The sequence below is a fragment of the Dermacentor albipictus genome, chromosome 5, assembly GCF_038994185.2.
Source record: "Dermacentor albipictus isolate Rhodes 1998 colony chromosome 5, USDA_Dalb.pri_finalv2, whole genome shotgun sequence".
Lineage (NCBI taxonomy): Eukaryota > Metazoa > Arthropoda > Arachnida > Ixodida > Ixodidae > Dermacentor > Dermacentor albipictus.
In genome coordinates this window covers 34,493,657-34,508,810 of record NC_091825.1, presented here as the reverse complement: position 1 = coordinate 34,508,810, position 15,154 = coordinate 34,493,657, and positions in this window count along the sequence as shown.

Here is a 15,154-nt window from a genome sequence, read left to right as displayed (position 1 = left end):
GTGTTTCACAACCGTTAACGACTTGACATGTGAAACACTTTTTCATAACAGACCCTCTGTGAGACTTCCTTTCTCACTGCGTGCAAGAGAACTTAGCACGGAAATGGATGTCCCAGTTCTCGACCAACGCCTAATGCCTCCAGCTAAGCTAGTACCACCCTGGGAGTGGCAGCTGATAGAATGTGACACATCCTTTGTACAGGTCACTAAACATGCGTCAGAGACACATATCAAAATGCACTTCCTGGAGCTCCAGTACAAGTACTCGTGCACAGAGTTTTATACAGACGCTTCTAAGTCGCATGCCGGGGTGTCCTACGCAGCCATTGGCCCATCCTTCTCGGAATCCGATGTACTGCACCCTGAAACAAGCATATTTACGGCTGAGGCCCATGCACTACTGTCGGCTATGAAACATATCAGAAAATCAAATATTCAAAAAACAATTTTATTTACAGACTCCTTAAGCGTGGTAAAAGCCTTGAAGTCACACTGTAAACCCAGAAACCCCGTAATTATTGAGCTCTATTCCGTCCTCTGTAGAGCGTATATGTCTAACCAGCATGTCATTATATGCTGGGTGCCTGGACATAGGGGCATCGAGGGTAACGTTCTAGCAGACCAGATGGCGACATCAATTTCATTGCACACAGTCAGTCCTACTGCTTCGGTCCCTGTCACGGACCTGAAGCCTTTCTTAAGAAGGAAACTGCGAAACCACTGGCAACGTAAGTGGGACGCAGAAGTAAATAACAAACTGCACGTGATAAAGCCACAGTTAGGTTCTTGGCCCTCCGTAACAAAATCACGGCGAACAGATGTCCTATTCTGTCGCCTCAGAATAGGACACACATTTGGTACACACAACTTCTTACTCACTGAAAATGATCCTCCAACCTGCGGTAGATGCGGGGAGAGGCTGACCGTCCTCCATGTCCTCCTGGAGTGTCGGAAAGCCGAATCTGACAGAAAGAAACATTTTCCGTTAGCATACCGGCAGCATATTCCCCTCCATCCTGTAATGTTACTCGGCCCAGAACCGCTCTTCGACACTAACGCAGTCCTAAGTTATCTGAAAGATGTTGTGTTGCATGTTGTTAGCCCAACATGTTCGTAGCGTCTCCTCTCTTCAGAGGATGGCGCTGCGATAGTTCTTTCGTGTAGCACGTGCCTCTAGGCCCTTGTGTTTCAAGGGCTCTGGCGAGGCAACAGTGCTCCAGGCATTTTTACCATCTCATATATTTTCTATTCTGCATCATTCTTTCACGATGGATTTTAGTGTTCATAGTATTCGTCATCTGTCATCGCCATAATTTTATAACAAGTTAATTTTACGCACTTTACAGCGAATATTTTTAGGCCACTTTACAGCCAAGTCACATCTTCCATAATACATCGTCAACATTACCACTTGTCATGGCGCTCTTTGGCCAAACCTGGCCCTTGCGCCACAAAAAACCACACATCATCATCATCGGGCAATAAACACCGTTTTTCCCGTTGGGACCCTTGCCTGTTCACTCCCTGGCAGAGATACTGCACCTATCTCACAGACCATGGGGTTCAGATAGAGCATGCCTGCTTCGCATATTCAATATAACTGTCGAGTCGCAGTTCGACTACAGTGCTTTGTGTATGGCTCAGCTCGAAATGTTCTTTGGAGGCTGTTGGAGCTGTGCACGATCTTGGACTACGGCTGTATTCTGGTGTTTTCCGAACGTCGTCCATACCATGCTTGTATGGAGAAACAAACCAGTTGTCTTTGGAACACACAAGACTATTTCTTGGAACATGTATATAATGACGGTTTTGTCATGTTCAACACACTCTTGTAGAATACTATTTAGAAGTCCGCGCTTTGAAACACATTTTAGCAACAAACCGGCAGTGATACCATCGTTTTCTATTAGGTACCAAAAACTCAATACAGACTTATGTCATAAGATAGACAACAGAATATTTTTTGTAGGTTGAACCTTTTGCTAAAACACGCTGGCGGGCTAGTTGGTTAGAATCCACGATCCAGTGTATAAGTGCGACTGAACGGGGACGTAGAAAGAAGCAGATACGCAGAGAAGCGCTGTCTCTGTGTATCTGTTTATTTCTACGTACTCGTTCAGTCACGCTTATACATCTATCATGAAACTTTAGCTCCTTAGGAGGTGAATCTTCCCCAAAATAGGCTTTGCTAGGTAAATAATTGGAAATATTCTCAGAATATAATTTATGCAGAAAATATTTTACAAACAGATCGAATAGCTATGATAATGTAGGTGCTGCAGTAACATCCAGTCATATTGAAAAGCAAATCAGGCTTTCTAGCCATGCCACTGTGTTTTCTGAAGAATTCTCCGCCTTCTCGTCATTTCTTGAAGACATACTGAAAAGAGAAAATGACCAGTCTGTAGTATTCGGTGACTCACTGAGCCCTCTTCAAGCTCTCACATGTAGTGTACCACCGAGAAATAATGAACTGAGCAAAATACAAAATCAGTGCGCCAAATGTTATAACAGAAGTTTAAACGTCACTTTCTGCTGGTTTCCTACTCGTGTAAGAATCCCCGGTAACGAAAGAACAGATTTTATGGCGGTTGACATCAATGATCTGGAGCTATACGATGTCGGCGCACTGTGGTACGATTATAAATGCATGTTCAAACGGCAGTTTTAAAACACTGGCAGAAGCTATGGAATCAGCAAGAGCATAACAAACTTTATTGCATAAAACTTGCTTTGTAGGAATGGCACAGCTGTCGCCAGAGAGAAAGATTTTGCGAGGTAATCCTATGTCGCCTGAGAATTGGTCCCATAAGGCCTATTAGGCAACTATGCCTAATAGGCACAGTTGCTTATTAAATAATAAACGACAACCAGCTTGCCAACACTGCGGCGAAGTTTCAAATGTGCTACTCATTTTAACAACATTACCCAGCTTAGAAAAATGGAGGCAAATATATTTTAAATGCTTTTACGAACAAAGAATTCCTATACATCCCATGCTTTATTCCGCGATGAAGCGTTTGTGCCACATCAGGATATTTTTAAGTATTTAAAGGCCACCGGAACCCTAGAGGAAATGTAGCGCATTTCACGGTTTTATACTTTTACTTGGCAATTTACGCAAACTTACATTTGAATACATCAGGTGCTTCTAAAAACGTGTGCTAGGCACATTACGGCCTGTAATGTTGCTCCACCACTAAATCCTAAATCATCATGAATTCGTGTTTAGCAGTCACTTTCATAGGACCAAACAAACATGCATTCATAGTGGTAGCTCAACATCAAAGAAAATAAGCACGCAAAGAAAGAACCGATATGGACTGGGCGAGAGGAACTGAATTCTTAACAATATCATCAAAGCACAAGAAGCACGAGATATTGCCCGACGTCGACTTGTGAAGTCACAGGACAATTAGCGGCGCTTATATGACACCAGCCATCGTGACGTCCATTACACACCGGGCGCCCTGGGTCTCCTTTGGTCGTCGTCGCGACGCGTTGGCCTCTCGGAGAAGTTAGTTTCACGCTACTCTGGCCCTCACCGTGCCGTTACCTACATAGGTATCTCCCCCGTTCCTCCTGTAACAGACGGTGACTACATCGTATCCTCTAATCCGGATGTCCTGCTCTCGCATAACGTCGCTTTTCCTCACACCATCATTACCATTTAGGACAGCACGTCCTGCCTTCCGCTTATGAACTTTGAGCTTTGTACACAAGTACTCCCGCGCGGAATATCCCTGGCGCAAATAACGCCAGCCAGAGACTACCACATTTTCGCTTAACTTGTGACAGCTCCTCGTGTTCAACTCTTGCTTCGCCCCCTGTCCCTTCAGACTTGAATGCCCTAACAAAAATGATTGCTCCCGACCTTTCGCTCCAGAGTGCTCAAGAACTACGTTGTCTCCTTGCCTCATACTGGGACATATTCGACCTTGGAGAGTGCCCTCTAGGACAAACATCTGTCGTAAAACATTGAATAAACACGGTTGATGCGAGCCTGATCCATCGGCTACCCTACCGCGCCTCGCCTACTGAGGGACTTATCATCCAACATGAAGTTGAGAAGATGCTTTCTCGAGACATCATCGAACCTTCTTGCAGCCCGTGGGCATCCTCTGTTGTGCTAGTTAAAAAGGACTACAGTTGGCGATTTTGCGTCGATTATCGACACCTCAACAAGGTAACAAAGAAAGACGTTTATCCGCTACCACGAATTGACGACGTCCAGGATTACCTGCATGGAGCACAATATTTTTCGTCCATCGACCTTCGCTCCGGCTGCTGGCAAATTGCCATCGATGACATGGACTGCGAGAAGACAGCTTTTATTACTCCCGATGGCCTGTATCAGTTCAAAGTGATGCCTTTCGGTTTGTGTAATGCCCCGGCCACATTTGCATGAATGATGGACGCCCTCCTACACGCTTTCAAGTGGCCCATCGGCCTCTGTTACCTGAACGACATGATCATTTTTTCTCCGACTTTTGCGACATACCTCGAACGCCTATCGACGATCCTATCTGTTTTCCGTCAGGTGGGGCTACATCTAAATTTGTCCAAGTGCCACTTCGGTTGTAGTGAAATTTCTGTGCTCGGGCATCTCGTCGATTCTTCTGGTGTACGCCCTGATCACGATAAAATACGGGCAGTGAAAGACATTCTCGTGCCAACATGTGCCAAGGATGTTCACAGCTTCTTGGGTCTTTGCTCCTACTTCCGTCGGTTTGTCCAAAATTTTGCGAACGTGGCGCGCCCTCTCAATCAGCTCCTTAAGAAAGACGCTGCATTCATTTAGGGCCCTTAGCAAGCTGGGGCTTTCACGGAGCTGATTGGGTTGCTTACGTCGCCGCCCATTCTCGCTCACTTTGATGTTTCAGCTCCAACAGAAGTTCGTACCGATGCCAGTGGCCACAGTATTGGAGCTATCTTGGCACAGAAGCTACAAGACGCTTTAGCAACAAGAACCAACAAGACGCTTTGTCCTGTGTCGTTCTCCCCACTTCTGATCATCTTCGTTGGCGCTGTTCCTTCGTAATACAGAAGCAACAAGGGCGAGGACGTGTTATTGCCTACGCCAGCTGCCTTCTTTCCTCTGCCGAGCACAATTATTATGTCACCGAACGTGAGTGTCTGTCCCTCGTTTGGGCAGTGGCTAAATTCCATCCCTATTTGCACGGCCGCCACTTCACAGTCATCCCTGATCACCACGCTCTTTATTGGCTTCCGTCCCTCAAAGATCCTTCAGGGCGCCTTGGCCCCTGGGCTCTCCGCCTTCAAGAATACCACCGTTCAGTTGTATACAAGACCGGCCGGTTACATCAAGATGCGGACAGCTTGTTGCGCGGGTTTCCCTCATTTTTATTTAGGTTATTTTTGCAATCCGAGTGGCTCAAAAATACGCCATCCAATCGACCCTCCTGATGATTCTGCGGGCGGCATACCTGTACCCGTTCTCTGTCTGGCTGTTTTTCGCGATATTGGAGCCGAAATACGTCGAGACGCCTCCTTACAACATCTTATAAAACGGCTCACTTCAACGACGCCCGTCTAACCATATCAAACTGCTCCGTCCTGGAAGCAGAAGTGGCTGCGATAGCACTCGCCATACAACACGGGAATGCTATCAACCAATCCCTTCATATTATCACCGACTCGCAGGCGGCTTGTCAGCTCCTCCTAGCAGGAAGAATCCATAAAAGACTGCTCCACCTTGTTCAAAGCAGGCCAGGATCAGACTCACGTGAAACACCAGATCACTTGGACCCCCGCACACTCTGGGTTGGAAGGGAACGAGATAGCTGACGGTCTAGCTCGAGGTTACACTAGCCGAGCGGATCAAAACACAATCTCCCCCGACTACTCACTACTTCAACCAATGTCAACAGTTTATAATATTAGGCTCCATCATCAACGCCTCATGCGCCAGTTCCTACCACCACCACATAGACAACTTACTGCGCAGGAAGCCCGCGACTGGAGACAACTCCAGACGGACACTTTCCCCAACCTGTATAAATATCACATTCTGTTTCCAGAACGCTACAGACCTACCTGCCCATGGTGCGACGGTCACCCCACCTCCTTCCATGTTACGTGAGGGTGCACGGGGGATAAACCCATACACTTATGAACACTTCAAACGAGGGAGCAGTGGGAGGCCTCTCTGTCCAGCTCGGACCTGACAACCCAGCGCAGCCTGGTACAGCAGGCAAGGGCAGCAGCACAGGCCACAGGGGCTCTGAAATGAGTTCTCCATCCGCCGCCCAAGTCTTCAACAACTACTTCTTTCCCTTCGAAATAAGTGTTTCTACTACTACTCAACGACGCCCGATCCTTGCCTTCGCATGTTTGAACTGAAAGATGGTATATTGTACCGCTCTAGCATGCGCCCGCACGGCCCCGACCGACTCTTCGTTGTGCCTGAGCATCTGCGTCAGACTGTCCTCGCCCAGCTTCATGATGTACCCACTGCCGGTAACCTTGGCGTGTCACGGACTTATGACCACGTTCGTCGGCGCTTCTTTTGGCCTGGTCTATACCGTGACATCTGCCGTTAGGTCGTTTCATGGGACCTTTGTCAACGACGCAAACAGCCGACTACAGTCCCTGCTGGTCGCGTTCAACCACTTGACGTACCATCGGAACCATTCTTCCGTGTAGGTGCTGATTGTTTAGGCCCTTTCTCTACGTCTGCTTCGGGAAACAAGTGGATTACTGTAGCAACAGACTACGTCACCCAGTATGAAATCACACGGGCTCTTCCGACAAGCTGTGCAACCGATGTGGCCGACTTCCTCCTAGAGAACATCATCCTTCACCACGGCGCCCCTCGACAGCTCCTCACCGACCGAGGCCGCTACTTTCTTTCTAAAGTTGTCAATGACATTCTACACTCGTGCGCGACTAAACACAAACTTATTGCTGTTTACCATCCACAAACGAACGGTCTAACCGAGCGCCTTAACCGCACCCTTACTGACACGCTGTCCATGTATGTCTCCGCTGACCATGGCGGCTGGGACGTTGCGCTGCCGTTCGTTACTTTCGCCCATATTTTGTCTCGCCATGATACCGCAATATTCTCTCCATTCTTCCTCTTGTTTGGCCGCGACCTACGCTACCTTTCGACACCGTTCTGCCTGCTAGTCTGAATTCCACAACAGAGTACGCCCGTTAAGCCTTACCCACAGCCCAAGAAGCACGCCATATTGCCCGACGTCGAATCGGGGAGTCACAGGACAATCAGCGACGCTTATATGACGCCCGCCATCGTGACGTGCATTACACACCGGGCGCCCTGGGTCTCCTATGGTCGCCGTCTCGACGCGTTGGCCTCTCGGAGAAGTTACTTTCGCGCTACTCTGGCCCTTACCGTGTCCTGCGTCAAGTAACTGACGTCACGTACACAATCGCCCCTCTTGAGGCAACCGTGGCTCAGCATCGCTCTGACGTGGTCCACGTCACGTGTCTTAAGTTGTATCACTCGCCCGCCTCCTAACCAGCACCGAGCTGGTGCATCAGCCGCCGGGGTTCATGTGACACGCTGACGAAGAAGATGCGTTCATCTTGATCGGAAGACGACGCTTTGGGCTTCGCGCGCTGTCTACCATCATGTCAGCAGCTAACATTAAATATCCTGTAAATATACGTGTGACTGTTTTTAACCCCGTAACAATATCATAAATGTGCACGCAAACACAAACATTGCAAACGAGTGAGAACGAAAACCCTCGTATTTGCTAATCGTTGTCAAAGACCAATGTCCTAGAAACGAATGCCTACGTGAAAAAATACCACTGTAGGCCTGACTAGGGGCGCTATAACGTAAAACTATTCTAAGCCCTTCTATTCCAATTTTTCAATCAGCCAACCGCGATTAGTCAAAAACTTTTTTGGACCACTCCCACTTCACCTGTCTGTCACGCGACGTCATGAAAACCGCGATAGCTTGCCATCTAGTATGACCTGTATACACTGATTAGGCATAGTTTGACCGAACAAAACAAGAATAGTTATTTCTGATTCGACGTCTTTTTGCCATTAGCCCTCGGCTATTGGTCAAAAGTTTTCGGGCTGCACCCACTTCACCTGCCTCTCAGGAGACGTCACAAAACCGCAAAATCTTACCGCGTCAAAGTGACGCGTACGTGTTAAAGGTTCATTAATATGCCGAACAAAACTGAATTTTCTTCTGAATAGCCGCAGGCTGCCCCGTTCCGAAAAGAATAAAAGATGGCTGCCGCTGATCGCTCCGGCACTGGCTACTCACCCCTGCCGGAGAGCATTGGTTTATTTGCGTGTAATAAAACTTTTTGCGTGGCCGTGTAACGTTTTCGAGAACTGTCGGCACGTTTATCCCCTCGTTCTGCCAAATTTTCTTTGCTGAGCATCCGTTTTAGCGTCATTCTTAAGCTTCCGTTGCACGCCGCCGCGATTGTCGACCAGCCACCGCAACCCAAGTAAGAGAAAACGGACCAATCGCGGACGGCGGCACCACCCTCTTCATCCGATTATCGATATTCAGTGCAGTGTCTCGGCCCATCGAATCCCTCTCCACTTCAGCATGCTCCTCGCCTCTTGTGAGCCAATTAGATGAGACAAGCCGGTGAGGGTGGGCAATGTTATTCGTTTTTCAAGCAAATAAAGTGGCCTCCTATGAACGAGTCGAGCATTTGATTGGTTTGTTCAGAAAACCCTGCGGGTGGCCGCCCGATGCTTATGTGGGCGGTTACGCAAACTTGACGTCAGGAGATTGGAATAAAAACATATTGGAATAGTTTTGCGTTATACGGCCCTAGGTACCGTTCAGAAACTGGAACTCTTTTTGTGTCAATGCCACAGAAGGAGCGCACATAAATTTGCTAACCTTGTGGTTCAAAGTGAGGGCTCGAGAAATTTTCTTGACCGCTTGGTCATCCTTCTTGTGCACTATATGGCGATGGCGACGAGCATGGAGATGAAGGATATATTGCGTTGACTGCGGTGACAATGAGCAGCCAAATTTACGCTTGCTACCGGGGCCTCGCCGGCTCTGCTCTTGTATCGTATCACGTCTTGAGACACTTCCTGGTTTGACCAATGTAACACTTCGCACATGAAAGTGTGTCTTGCATCGAATGCCTAACTGCATGGCACGTGTTGTTCGTGCAGTATTGCTTTCTCCAACTGCCACAGTACTTTCGCTCGTTCACAACAGGACGAATGCGTTACGAAATTTTAGAGGCCCATTGCAGCAAACGCGTTATCGCGTGCTTTGTCTTGACCGACAAATGTCAGATTTTCATTTTAAGGTATGAGAACGGGTTCTTACGCTCTTTTAAAATCCTAAGGCCATGCTAGCCGGAGTCGCAGGCCACAATCAAGAATGCGTTGGATTCCATGCACATGTGTCAATCGGTGATAAGGGACGCTTTCTTTGATGTTTATTGAATTGTTTCCTCTTCCCGACTCACGCTTCTTCACTCCTATGTAGCTTCACGCTCCTCATTTAATGCATGCTCTGGTCACATTTCGTCCAATGAACATATTTACCCAGACTCGGCTGCTTTGTGGGTGATTTCTTTTTAATTTCTCTGTAAGAAAACGCACCTGGCTCAACGCATGCTCTGGTCCAACTTTGTTTCCTTCACTTACTTCGCCACACTTGGCTGCTTCTGCTGTCTACTTTCTCCGTTCCCCGTGGCTCACGTCTTCAATTTTTACCTCTTGTTCCCAAGGCTGACAGAGTCCCGAGCATAGATAACTTAAGGCCTATTTCGCTCACTTCGTGTCTGGGCAAGGTGGCCGAGCATGCGGTGCTTAATCAGCTGACAAGGTACCTTGAGGAGAACGACGTCTACCTCCACACTATGATTGGTTTTCGGGCCGGGCTGTCAACTCAAGACGCAATGAAGCTCATCAAGCACCAGGTCATTGACGGAGATGGAAGGGGCGTTAAGGCCATCCTAGGGCTGGACCTGGAGAAGTCTTTTGACAACGTTCGGCACTCTTATATTCTTAAGTGCATTTCGGATCTTGGCCTCGGCGCGCGCTTTCATGACTATGTCAGGTCCTTGCTGTCAGGCAGAAAGGCTAACCTGAGGGTTGCGGAGCTGGAGTTAAAGATGTTAAATATGGGAGGCAGGGGCACTCCTCAGGGTGCCGTTATCTCGCCCACATTGTTCAATCTGGCCATGGTCGGATTGGCCCAGAAGCTCTTGGAGATTGAGGGGATTAAGCACACCATGTATGCAGATGACGTGACCATATGGTATCTTGGGGGTAGTGAGGGCTATATCGAGAGTGTTCTGCCGGAGGCAGTAGATGTAATCGAGACTTATTTGGAACCGACGGGGTTAAGGTACTCGTCCTCCAAGTCGGAGTTTTTGCTGTACAGTCCCACTAGAAGGGGACCCAAGCCAAGGGGATGGATCCCCGTGGACAAGCTGAGCATTCAGCTTCGCACAAGAAATGGCGATCTCATGCCTAGGGTAGATAAGATCAGGGTTTTGGGGATGATGATTGAGTCGAACGGCGCCAACACGCTGACGATACAGAAGATCATTGCCAAGACAGAAAATGCGGCATGCCTAGTGAAGAGGGTGGCCAACAGGGAGACAGCGTTGAAGGAGGATAGTCTGATTAGGCTTACGCACGCATTTGAGTTGTGTCACTTTACTTATGTGGTGGCCATGCACAAGTGAAAACCACAAGAGAAGAAGAAGCTTGACACGCAGATTAGGAAGATCACCAGGAACGTGTTGGGAGTGCCAATGTGCACCAGCAACGACCGACTTCTCAAGCTGGGCATTCATAATACATTGGAGGAGACAGCTGAGGCTCAGGAGAGGACGCAGATGGTACGTCTCTCTACGACTAGCGCGGGGTCGGCAGATTCTGAGAGAGTTAGGTGTTTCTCAAGAGATTTCGCAGCTTCACGTTGGTATTCCCTTGAACGTCCGTAAGCGGTATCACGTCAATCCTGTTTCCAGGAACATGCATCTGGAGCGAAATCTGGGTAGAAGAAAGGACAGGGGGGCTTGCCTGCTGGGACTCATTCGTGATGAGAATCAGAAGGTTGGCTTCGTCGATGCTTCTTTTAACGAGGAGAGGAAGGTGTTTACCGTAGCTGTTGTGGACAATGAGGACAATGCCATTAACGCTGCTACCTTCGGACTGATAGGCCAGAGGTCGCGGAGAAAGCGGCTATTGCGCTCGCTCTGGTTGACAGGCACATGCCTTTTGTATACAGTGATTCAAAGTCAGCCGTTAGGGCCTTTGGGAAGGGCTCGGTGGCTAAGGTTTCTTTTAAAATTATGCATACATGTGAGATATTTCAACACTACTTATGTTGGTTCCCTGCTCACCTTGGGATGATCAAGGGAGCCCCTCCGAATTTCAATGAGTCCGCTCGTGAGCCAGTGAGAAATCTCACCCTCCGCTCTGGGCTGCGCTACGGCGGGGCGGTACTCCCCGAGAACGGAGACTCCCCTTCCACATACAATGAGATCACGAAGTATTACCTTCTTAATCGCAGGGTTTACGATTTGCCGCATCCTAAACTAAACACGGCTCAGGCATTTATATTACGCTTACTACACACTGGTACTTATCCTTGCCCACGGAGTCTGAACTTGTTTTATCCTGAGACGTATACAGAGCCTTATTGCCAGGATTGTGGTGCTTTAGCCACGCTCGAACACATGCTCTGGTCTTGTGAAAGAATTGACGACTTGGCGATCAAGGACGCGTCCAGGTGGGAGGCTGCCCTTCGCAGCCCGGACCTGGATGAACAATTCTGGGCTGTCCAGCAGGCTCACGACGTGGCCGTGAGGCTTGGCCTTCCGGTCCCGACGTGGGAGCGGCCCGCTTAGTCGTTAATTATCACTAATTTTAGGGCCAAATAAAGTTTTCCCTCCATCCACCCATCCGCTTCTCAATTCGGGCCGTGGCCCAGTGGACCTGACACATTCTGAAAATTTCGCCAATAATGTTCCAATGCTCAACTGTAGAAATATTGCGTCCCAAGTTGTCTATCAGGGGACGTACTCCGTGGCCGAAGTTTTTCTTTAGTCAGCAAGGCCGAAGTATCCACCAACGAAAGTCCACCACCAATCAGCCGCATAGGAGGTGACAGAAATAAAAAAAGTTTTGCCCCAATATTATTCTTCGGATGTGGTTCATCACCTTTCACGTTTACTAAAACGAGGTATTACCATGAACTGCTCCCTATCTGCTCTAGGAAAGTCACCTAAAGACTCCATCGGACAAAGCCTGCAATGCCAAGCAAAACACCGCAAGGGTTCTTGTTGCCTTATGGACCGGCGAGTCTTGGTTGCAAAAAGCTTCCGATTGGAGGTAAAAAATGAATGAGGTATTTGTTAGAGCATATACAAGTCACCGAAATTTGGCGCAAATCTGTTTGCCCTGGATTATGTTATCCTGCCGCTGCAGACATGTAGCAACAAAGTGTGCACTCGCTGCTGTTTTCTCTGCCTCTCAAAAGTTGGCACACATTTGCCCCGTGGTAAACGGCACATGAGTATGAACCCTTGCAGAAAAAAAAAACTCGCAGCATGCATGCTTTCTGCCTCGGTTAGTGTTGTATAGCGCTCGTCTCTTCGATATTAGCTTTTTTTACAGCGAAAGCTCTATATGGCTAGCCGATAGTCCGTCTCTCCGTCGATCCGTCTGTCACCTGTATGCCGAAAACGCCTCCGGCGCAACCCATGCCTATGCGCGAAAAGGAGAGAGGCGCGCGATTGGCGGCTCCCGTAGTGACATCGTTGCTCTCCATCGCAACGCTGCGCGCGCGCAGCACTTCCTCTCCGGCTCCGAAATGGGTAGGCCATGCATCATACGTACTCCTGAGGAGCAGGCAGCTTTCGATCAGCCACGCCACGAGAAGAACCTGCAACGATCTCGTCTACGCCGTGCCGATGCTGCAGCCCGGGCACAAGAACAGGTTCGTGCAGCCGAGATCAAGCGGCAACTGCGTACCGAGGATCTGGCAGCCTACCAAGCCGTCGTTCAATGAACCAGGGTTAGCACAGTGATAAACACTCAGGCCGTACTTTCATCTTCACTAGTTAACGACATGTACGGAGCGCTTGGGCGGTGACGTTTTTTTATAGTGAGCGTCTTTTCTTCTGTTTTGCGACCAGTCAGCCCGCCTTTCCGCGTTGCCAAAGACGCACTTCACGGTTGCTTTCTGTCTGTAAAGAGAATTGCTACTGGTTCCGTGAATAATATTCGGTACTGGACCGGCTATATAGTTAATAGGAAGTAAACTGTAATAGTGAAGTGAATAACCTGTCAATGAAACATTTCTTACACTTGTCCAACTGTATTCAACAGATTAAGAGCACTTGCGAAATGGACGTTATTTTTTTTCTTGCAGGGTGGGCTACGAGGCGTTGTATGGACGGACTGCATGCAATTCTTTTTGATACTGATTGCCCCAACGACGGTTGTCTCTAAGATAATAATTGATTCCTTTTCTCCGAACTCTGCGGTGCAGTCATTTGACAATCATGACATCATGAGATACATGGCAGAGTAAGTTGTGTTTCCGCTTTACTGCTTCTTAAGAGCTATAGAAGCAAGAGAAGAAAATAAAAGAAGAAACTGTATAGAAGTTAGATAAAAAGAGATAGTACCTCAGATAGGCGAAGCACAAAAAGTTGCCGCGCGAAGAGGCGTGCGACACTATTTGCTGGGCTTTTGCGGGCTTCTTTCTTGCTGGGGAACCATTTTTATTCAGCACACATAGAGCCACAAAAAGATGGATCGGGAATTTTCAGGATGGTCTAGCATTTTGTCATTGTCGCTTTTGCTCTGAAGATAATATTTAATGAAGTCGCTTAAATAATAATAACTAATTAGGAAATCAGATGAAATACAAAAGACAGCCGACATGCTGCAAGGAACGGCAAGCGACATCACCTAGGTTCTGCCCAGCTACGTCGCACTCCCATATTTTAAAATTTTGGCGCTAGTTACCTGGGACACCCTATACCTAATACTGCATAGTGGTTCTGTTTAATAAATTTTGGAAGGGCAGTCTAGCGGTAACTGAATTCTGAAAAACAAACATAAATGAGATAGATAGGTAAGTCTAGTTCGACCTTGCTAAGGAATCAAATACGTTGCGATGGTGTGTGTAAAATAGAAAGTAATCACTTGAAGACTAAGTTAGGGACGTGTGTTCAAACGTAGCCAAGACATAATCACCATAAATAGAACGATTGCTAGCGCGTGAGCCTTTTTAACGATGCCGCATGCGTCCCTGGTTTCCTTTATTAACCACCAGAACACGTGCTGGAAGCAACAGTAGTTTGAAAAAAAAAAAGCAACGTGATGTACAGCATGTGAACCAGAGCAGCGTGTGCTAGGTAGGTTTTCGCCAATGAATAAAGATTTGGGGCAGAGGATAATTCCTGGCGTAATGTTTCTTAGAAAGACAATAATTTATTCGCATAATGCTTTTGCAACTGTGCACGCAATGTCGAGCGAAACAAAACGATGTCACGGCTGGCCTGGTAGCAGCTGAATAAATCTGAGCGAAAATCAATGGTGGCACTTCGGTTCTCGAAGAAACTGCTGCCGTCCGCGACGTTCCTTTAGCAACTCAGAACATTCTTTTACGGGATCAGCCGTGCATGCTACCGAAACTAAAACACATTCTACGTTTGAAACTTCTGAGGCACAAAATTTGTAAAGGTATTTTTGACAATGAATACCTTGCGTCAGTATTGACTAGGACAGATGTGAGAGCCACAAATTGCTACCTGATAACACAATGTACTTTTTTTTTCGGCGGCCGGAGGTCAGCATGTTTTCATATTTTCAATATTTTCAATATTTTCAGTATTTTAAATTGTGCAACTTATGACAGCTGGCTGACAAATTTGTCTTTACCGTTCATACGGACCTAGAGCTGGATTGTAGCAGTGAAAGTGGAATACTGGCAGGAGAAAGCGCGTGGAAGTCCTTACTAAGAAATATTATGCCGCCTTTATCTGCAGCCATGACCAAGAATGATCTTTGGTCCAGGCTAGTGGTGAAATTTTCAGTCTTTGATGCCTTGTTTGGCTACTTTACACTTGGTTGTCAATTTGCTGTCTTTATGCTCAGTGAATAAACCTAAACGTTCGAAAATTTTTGTTAT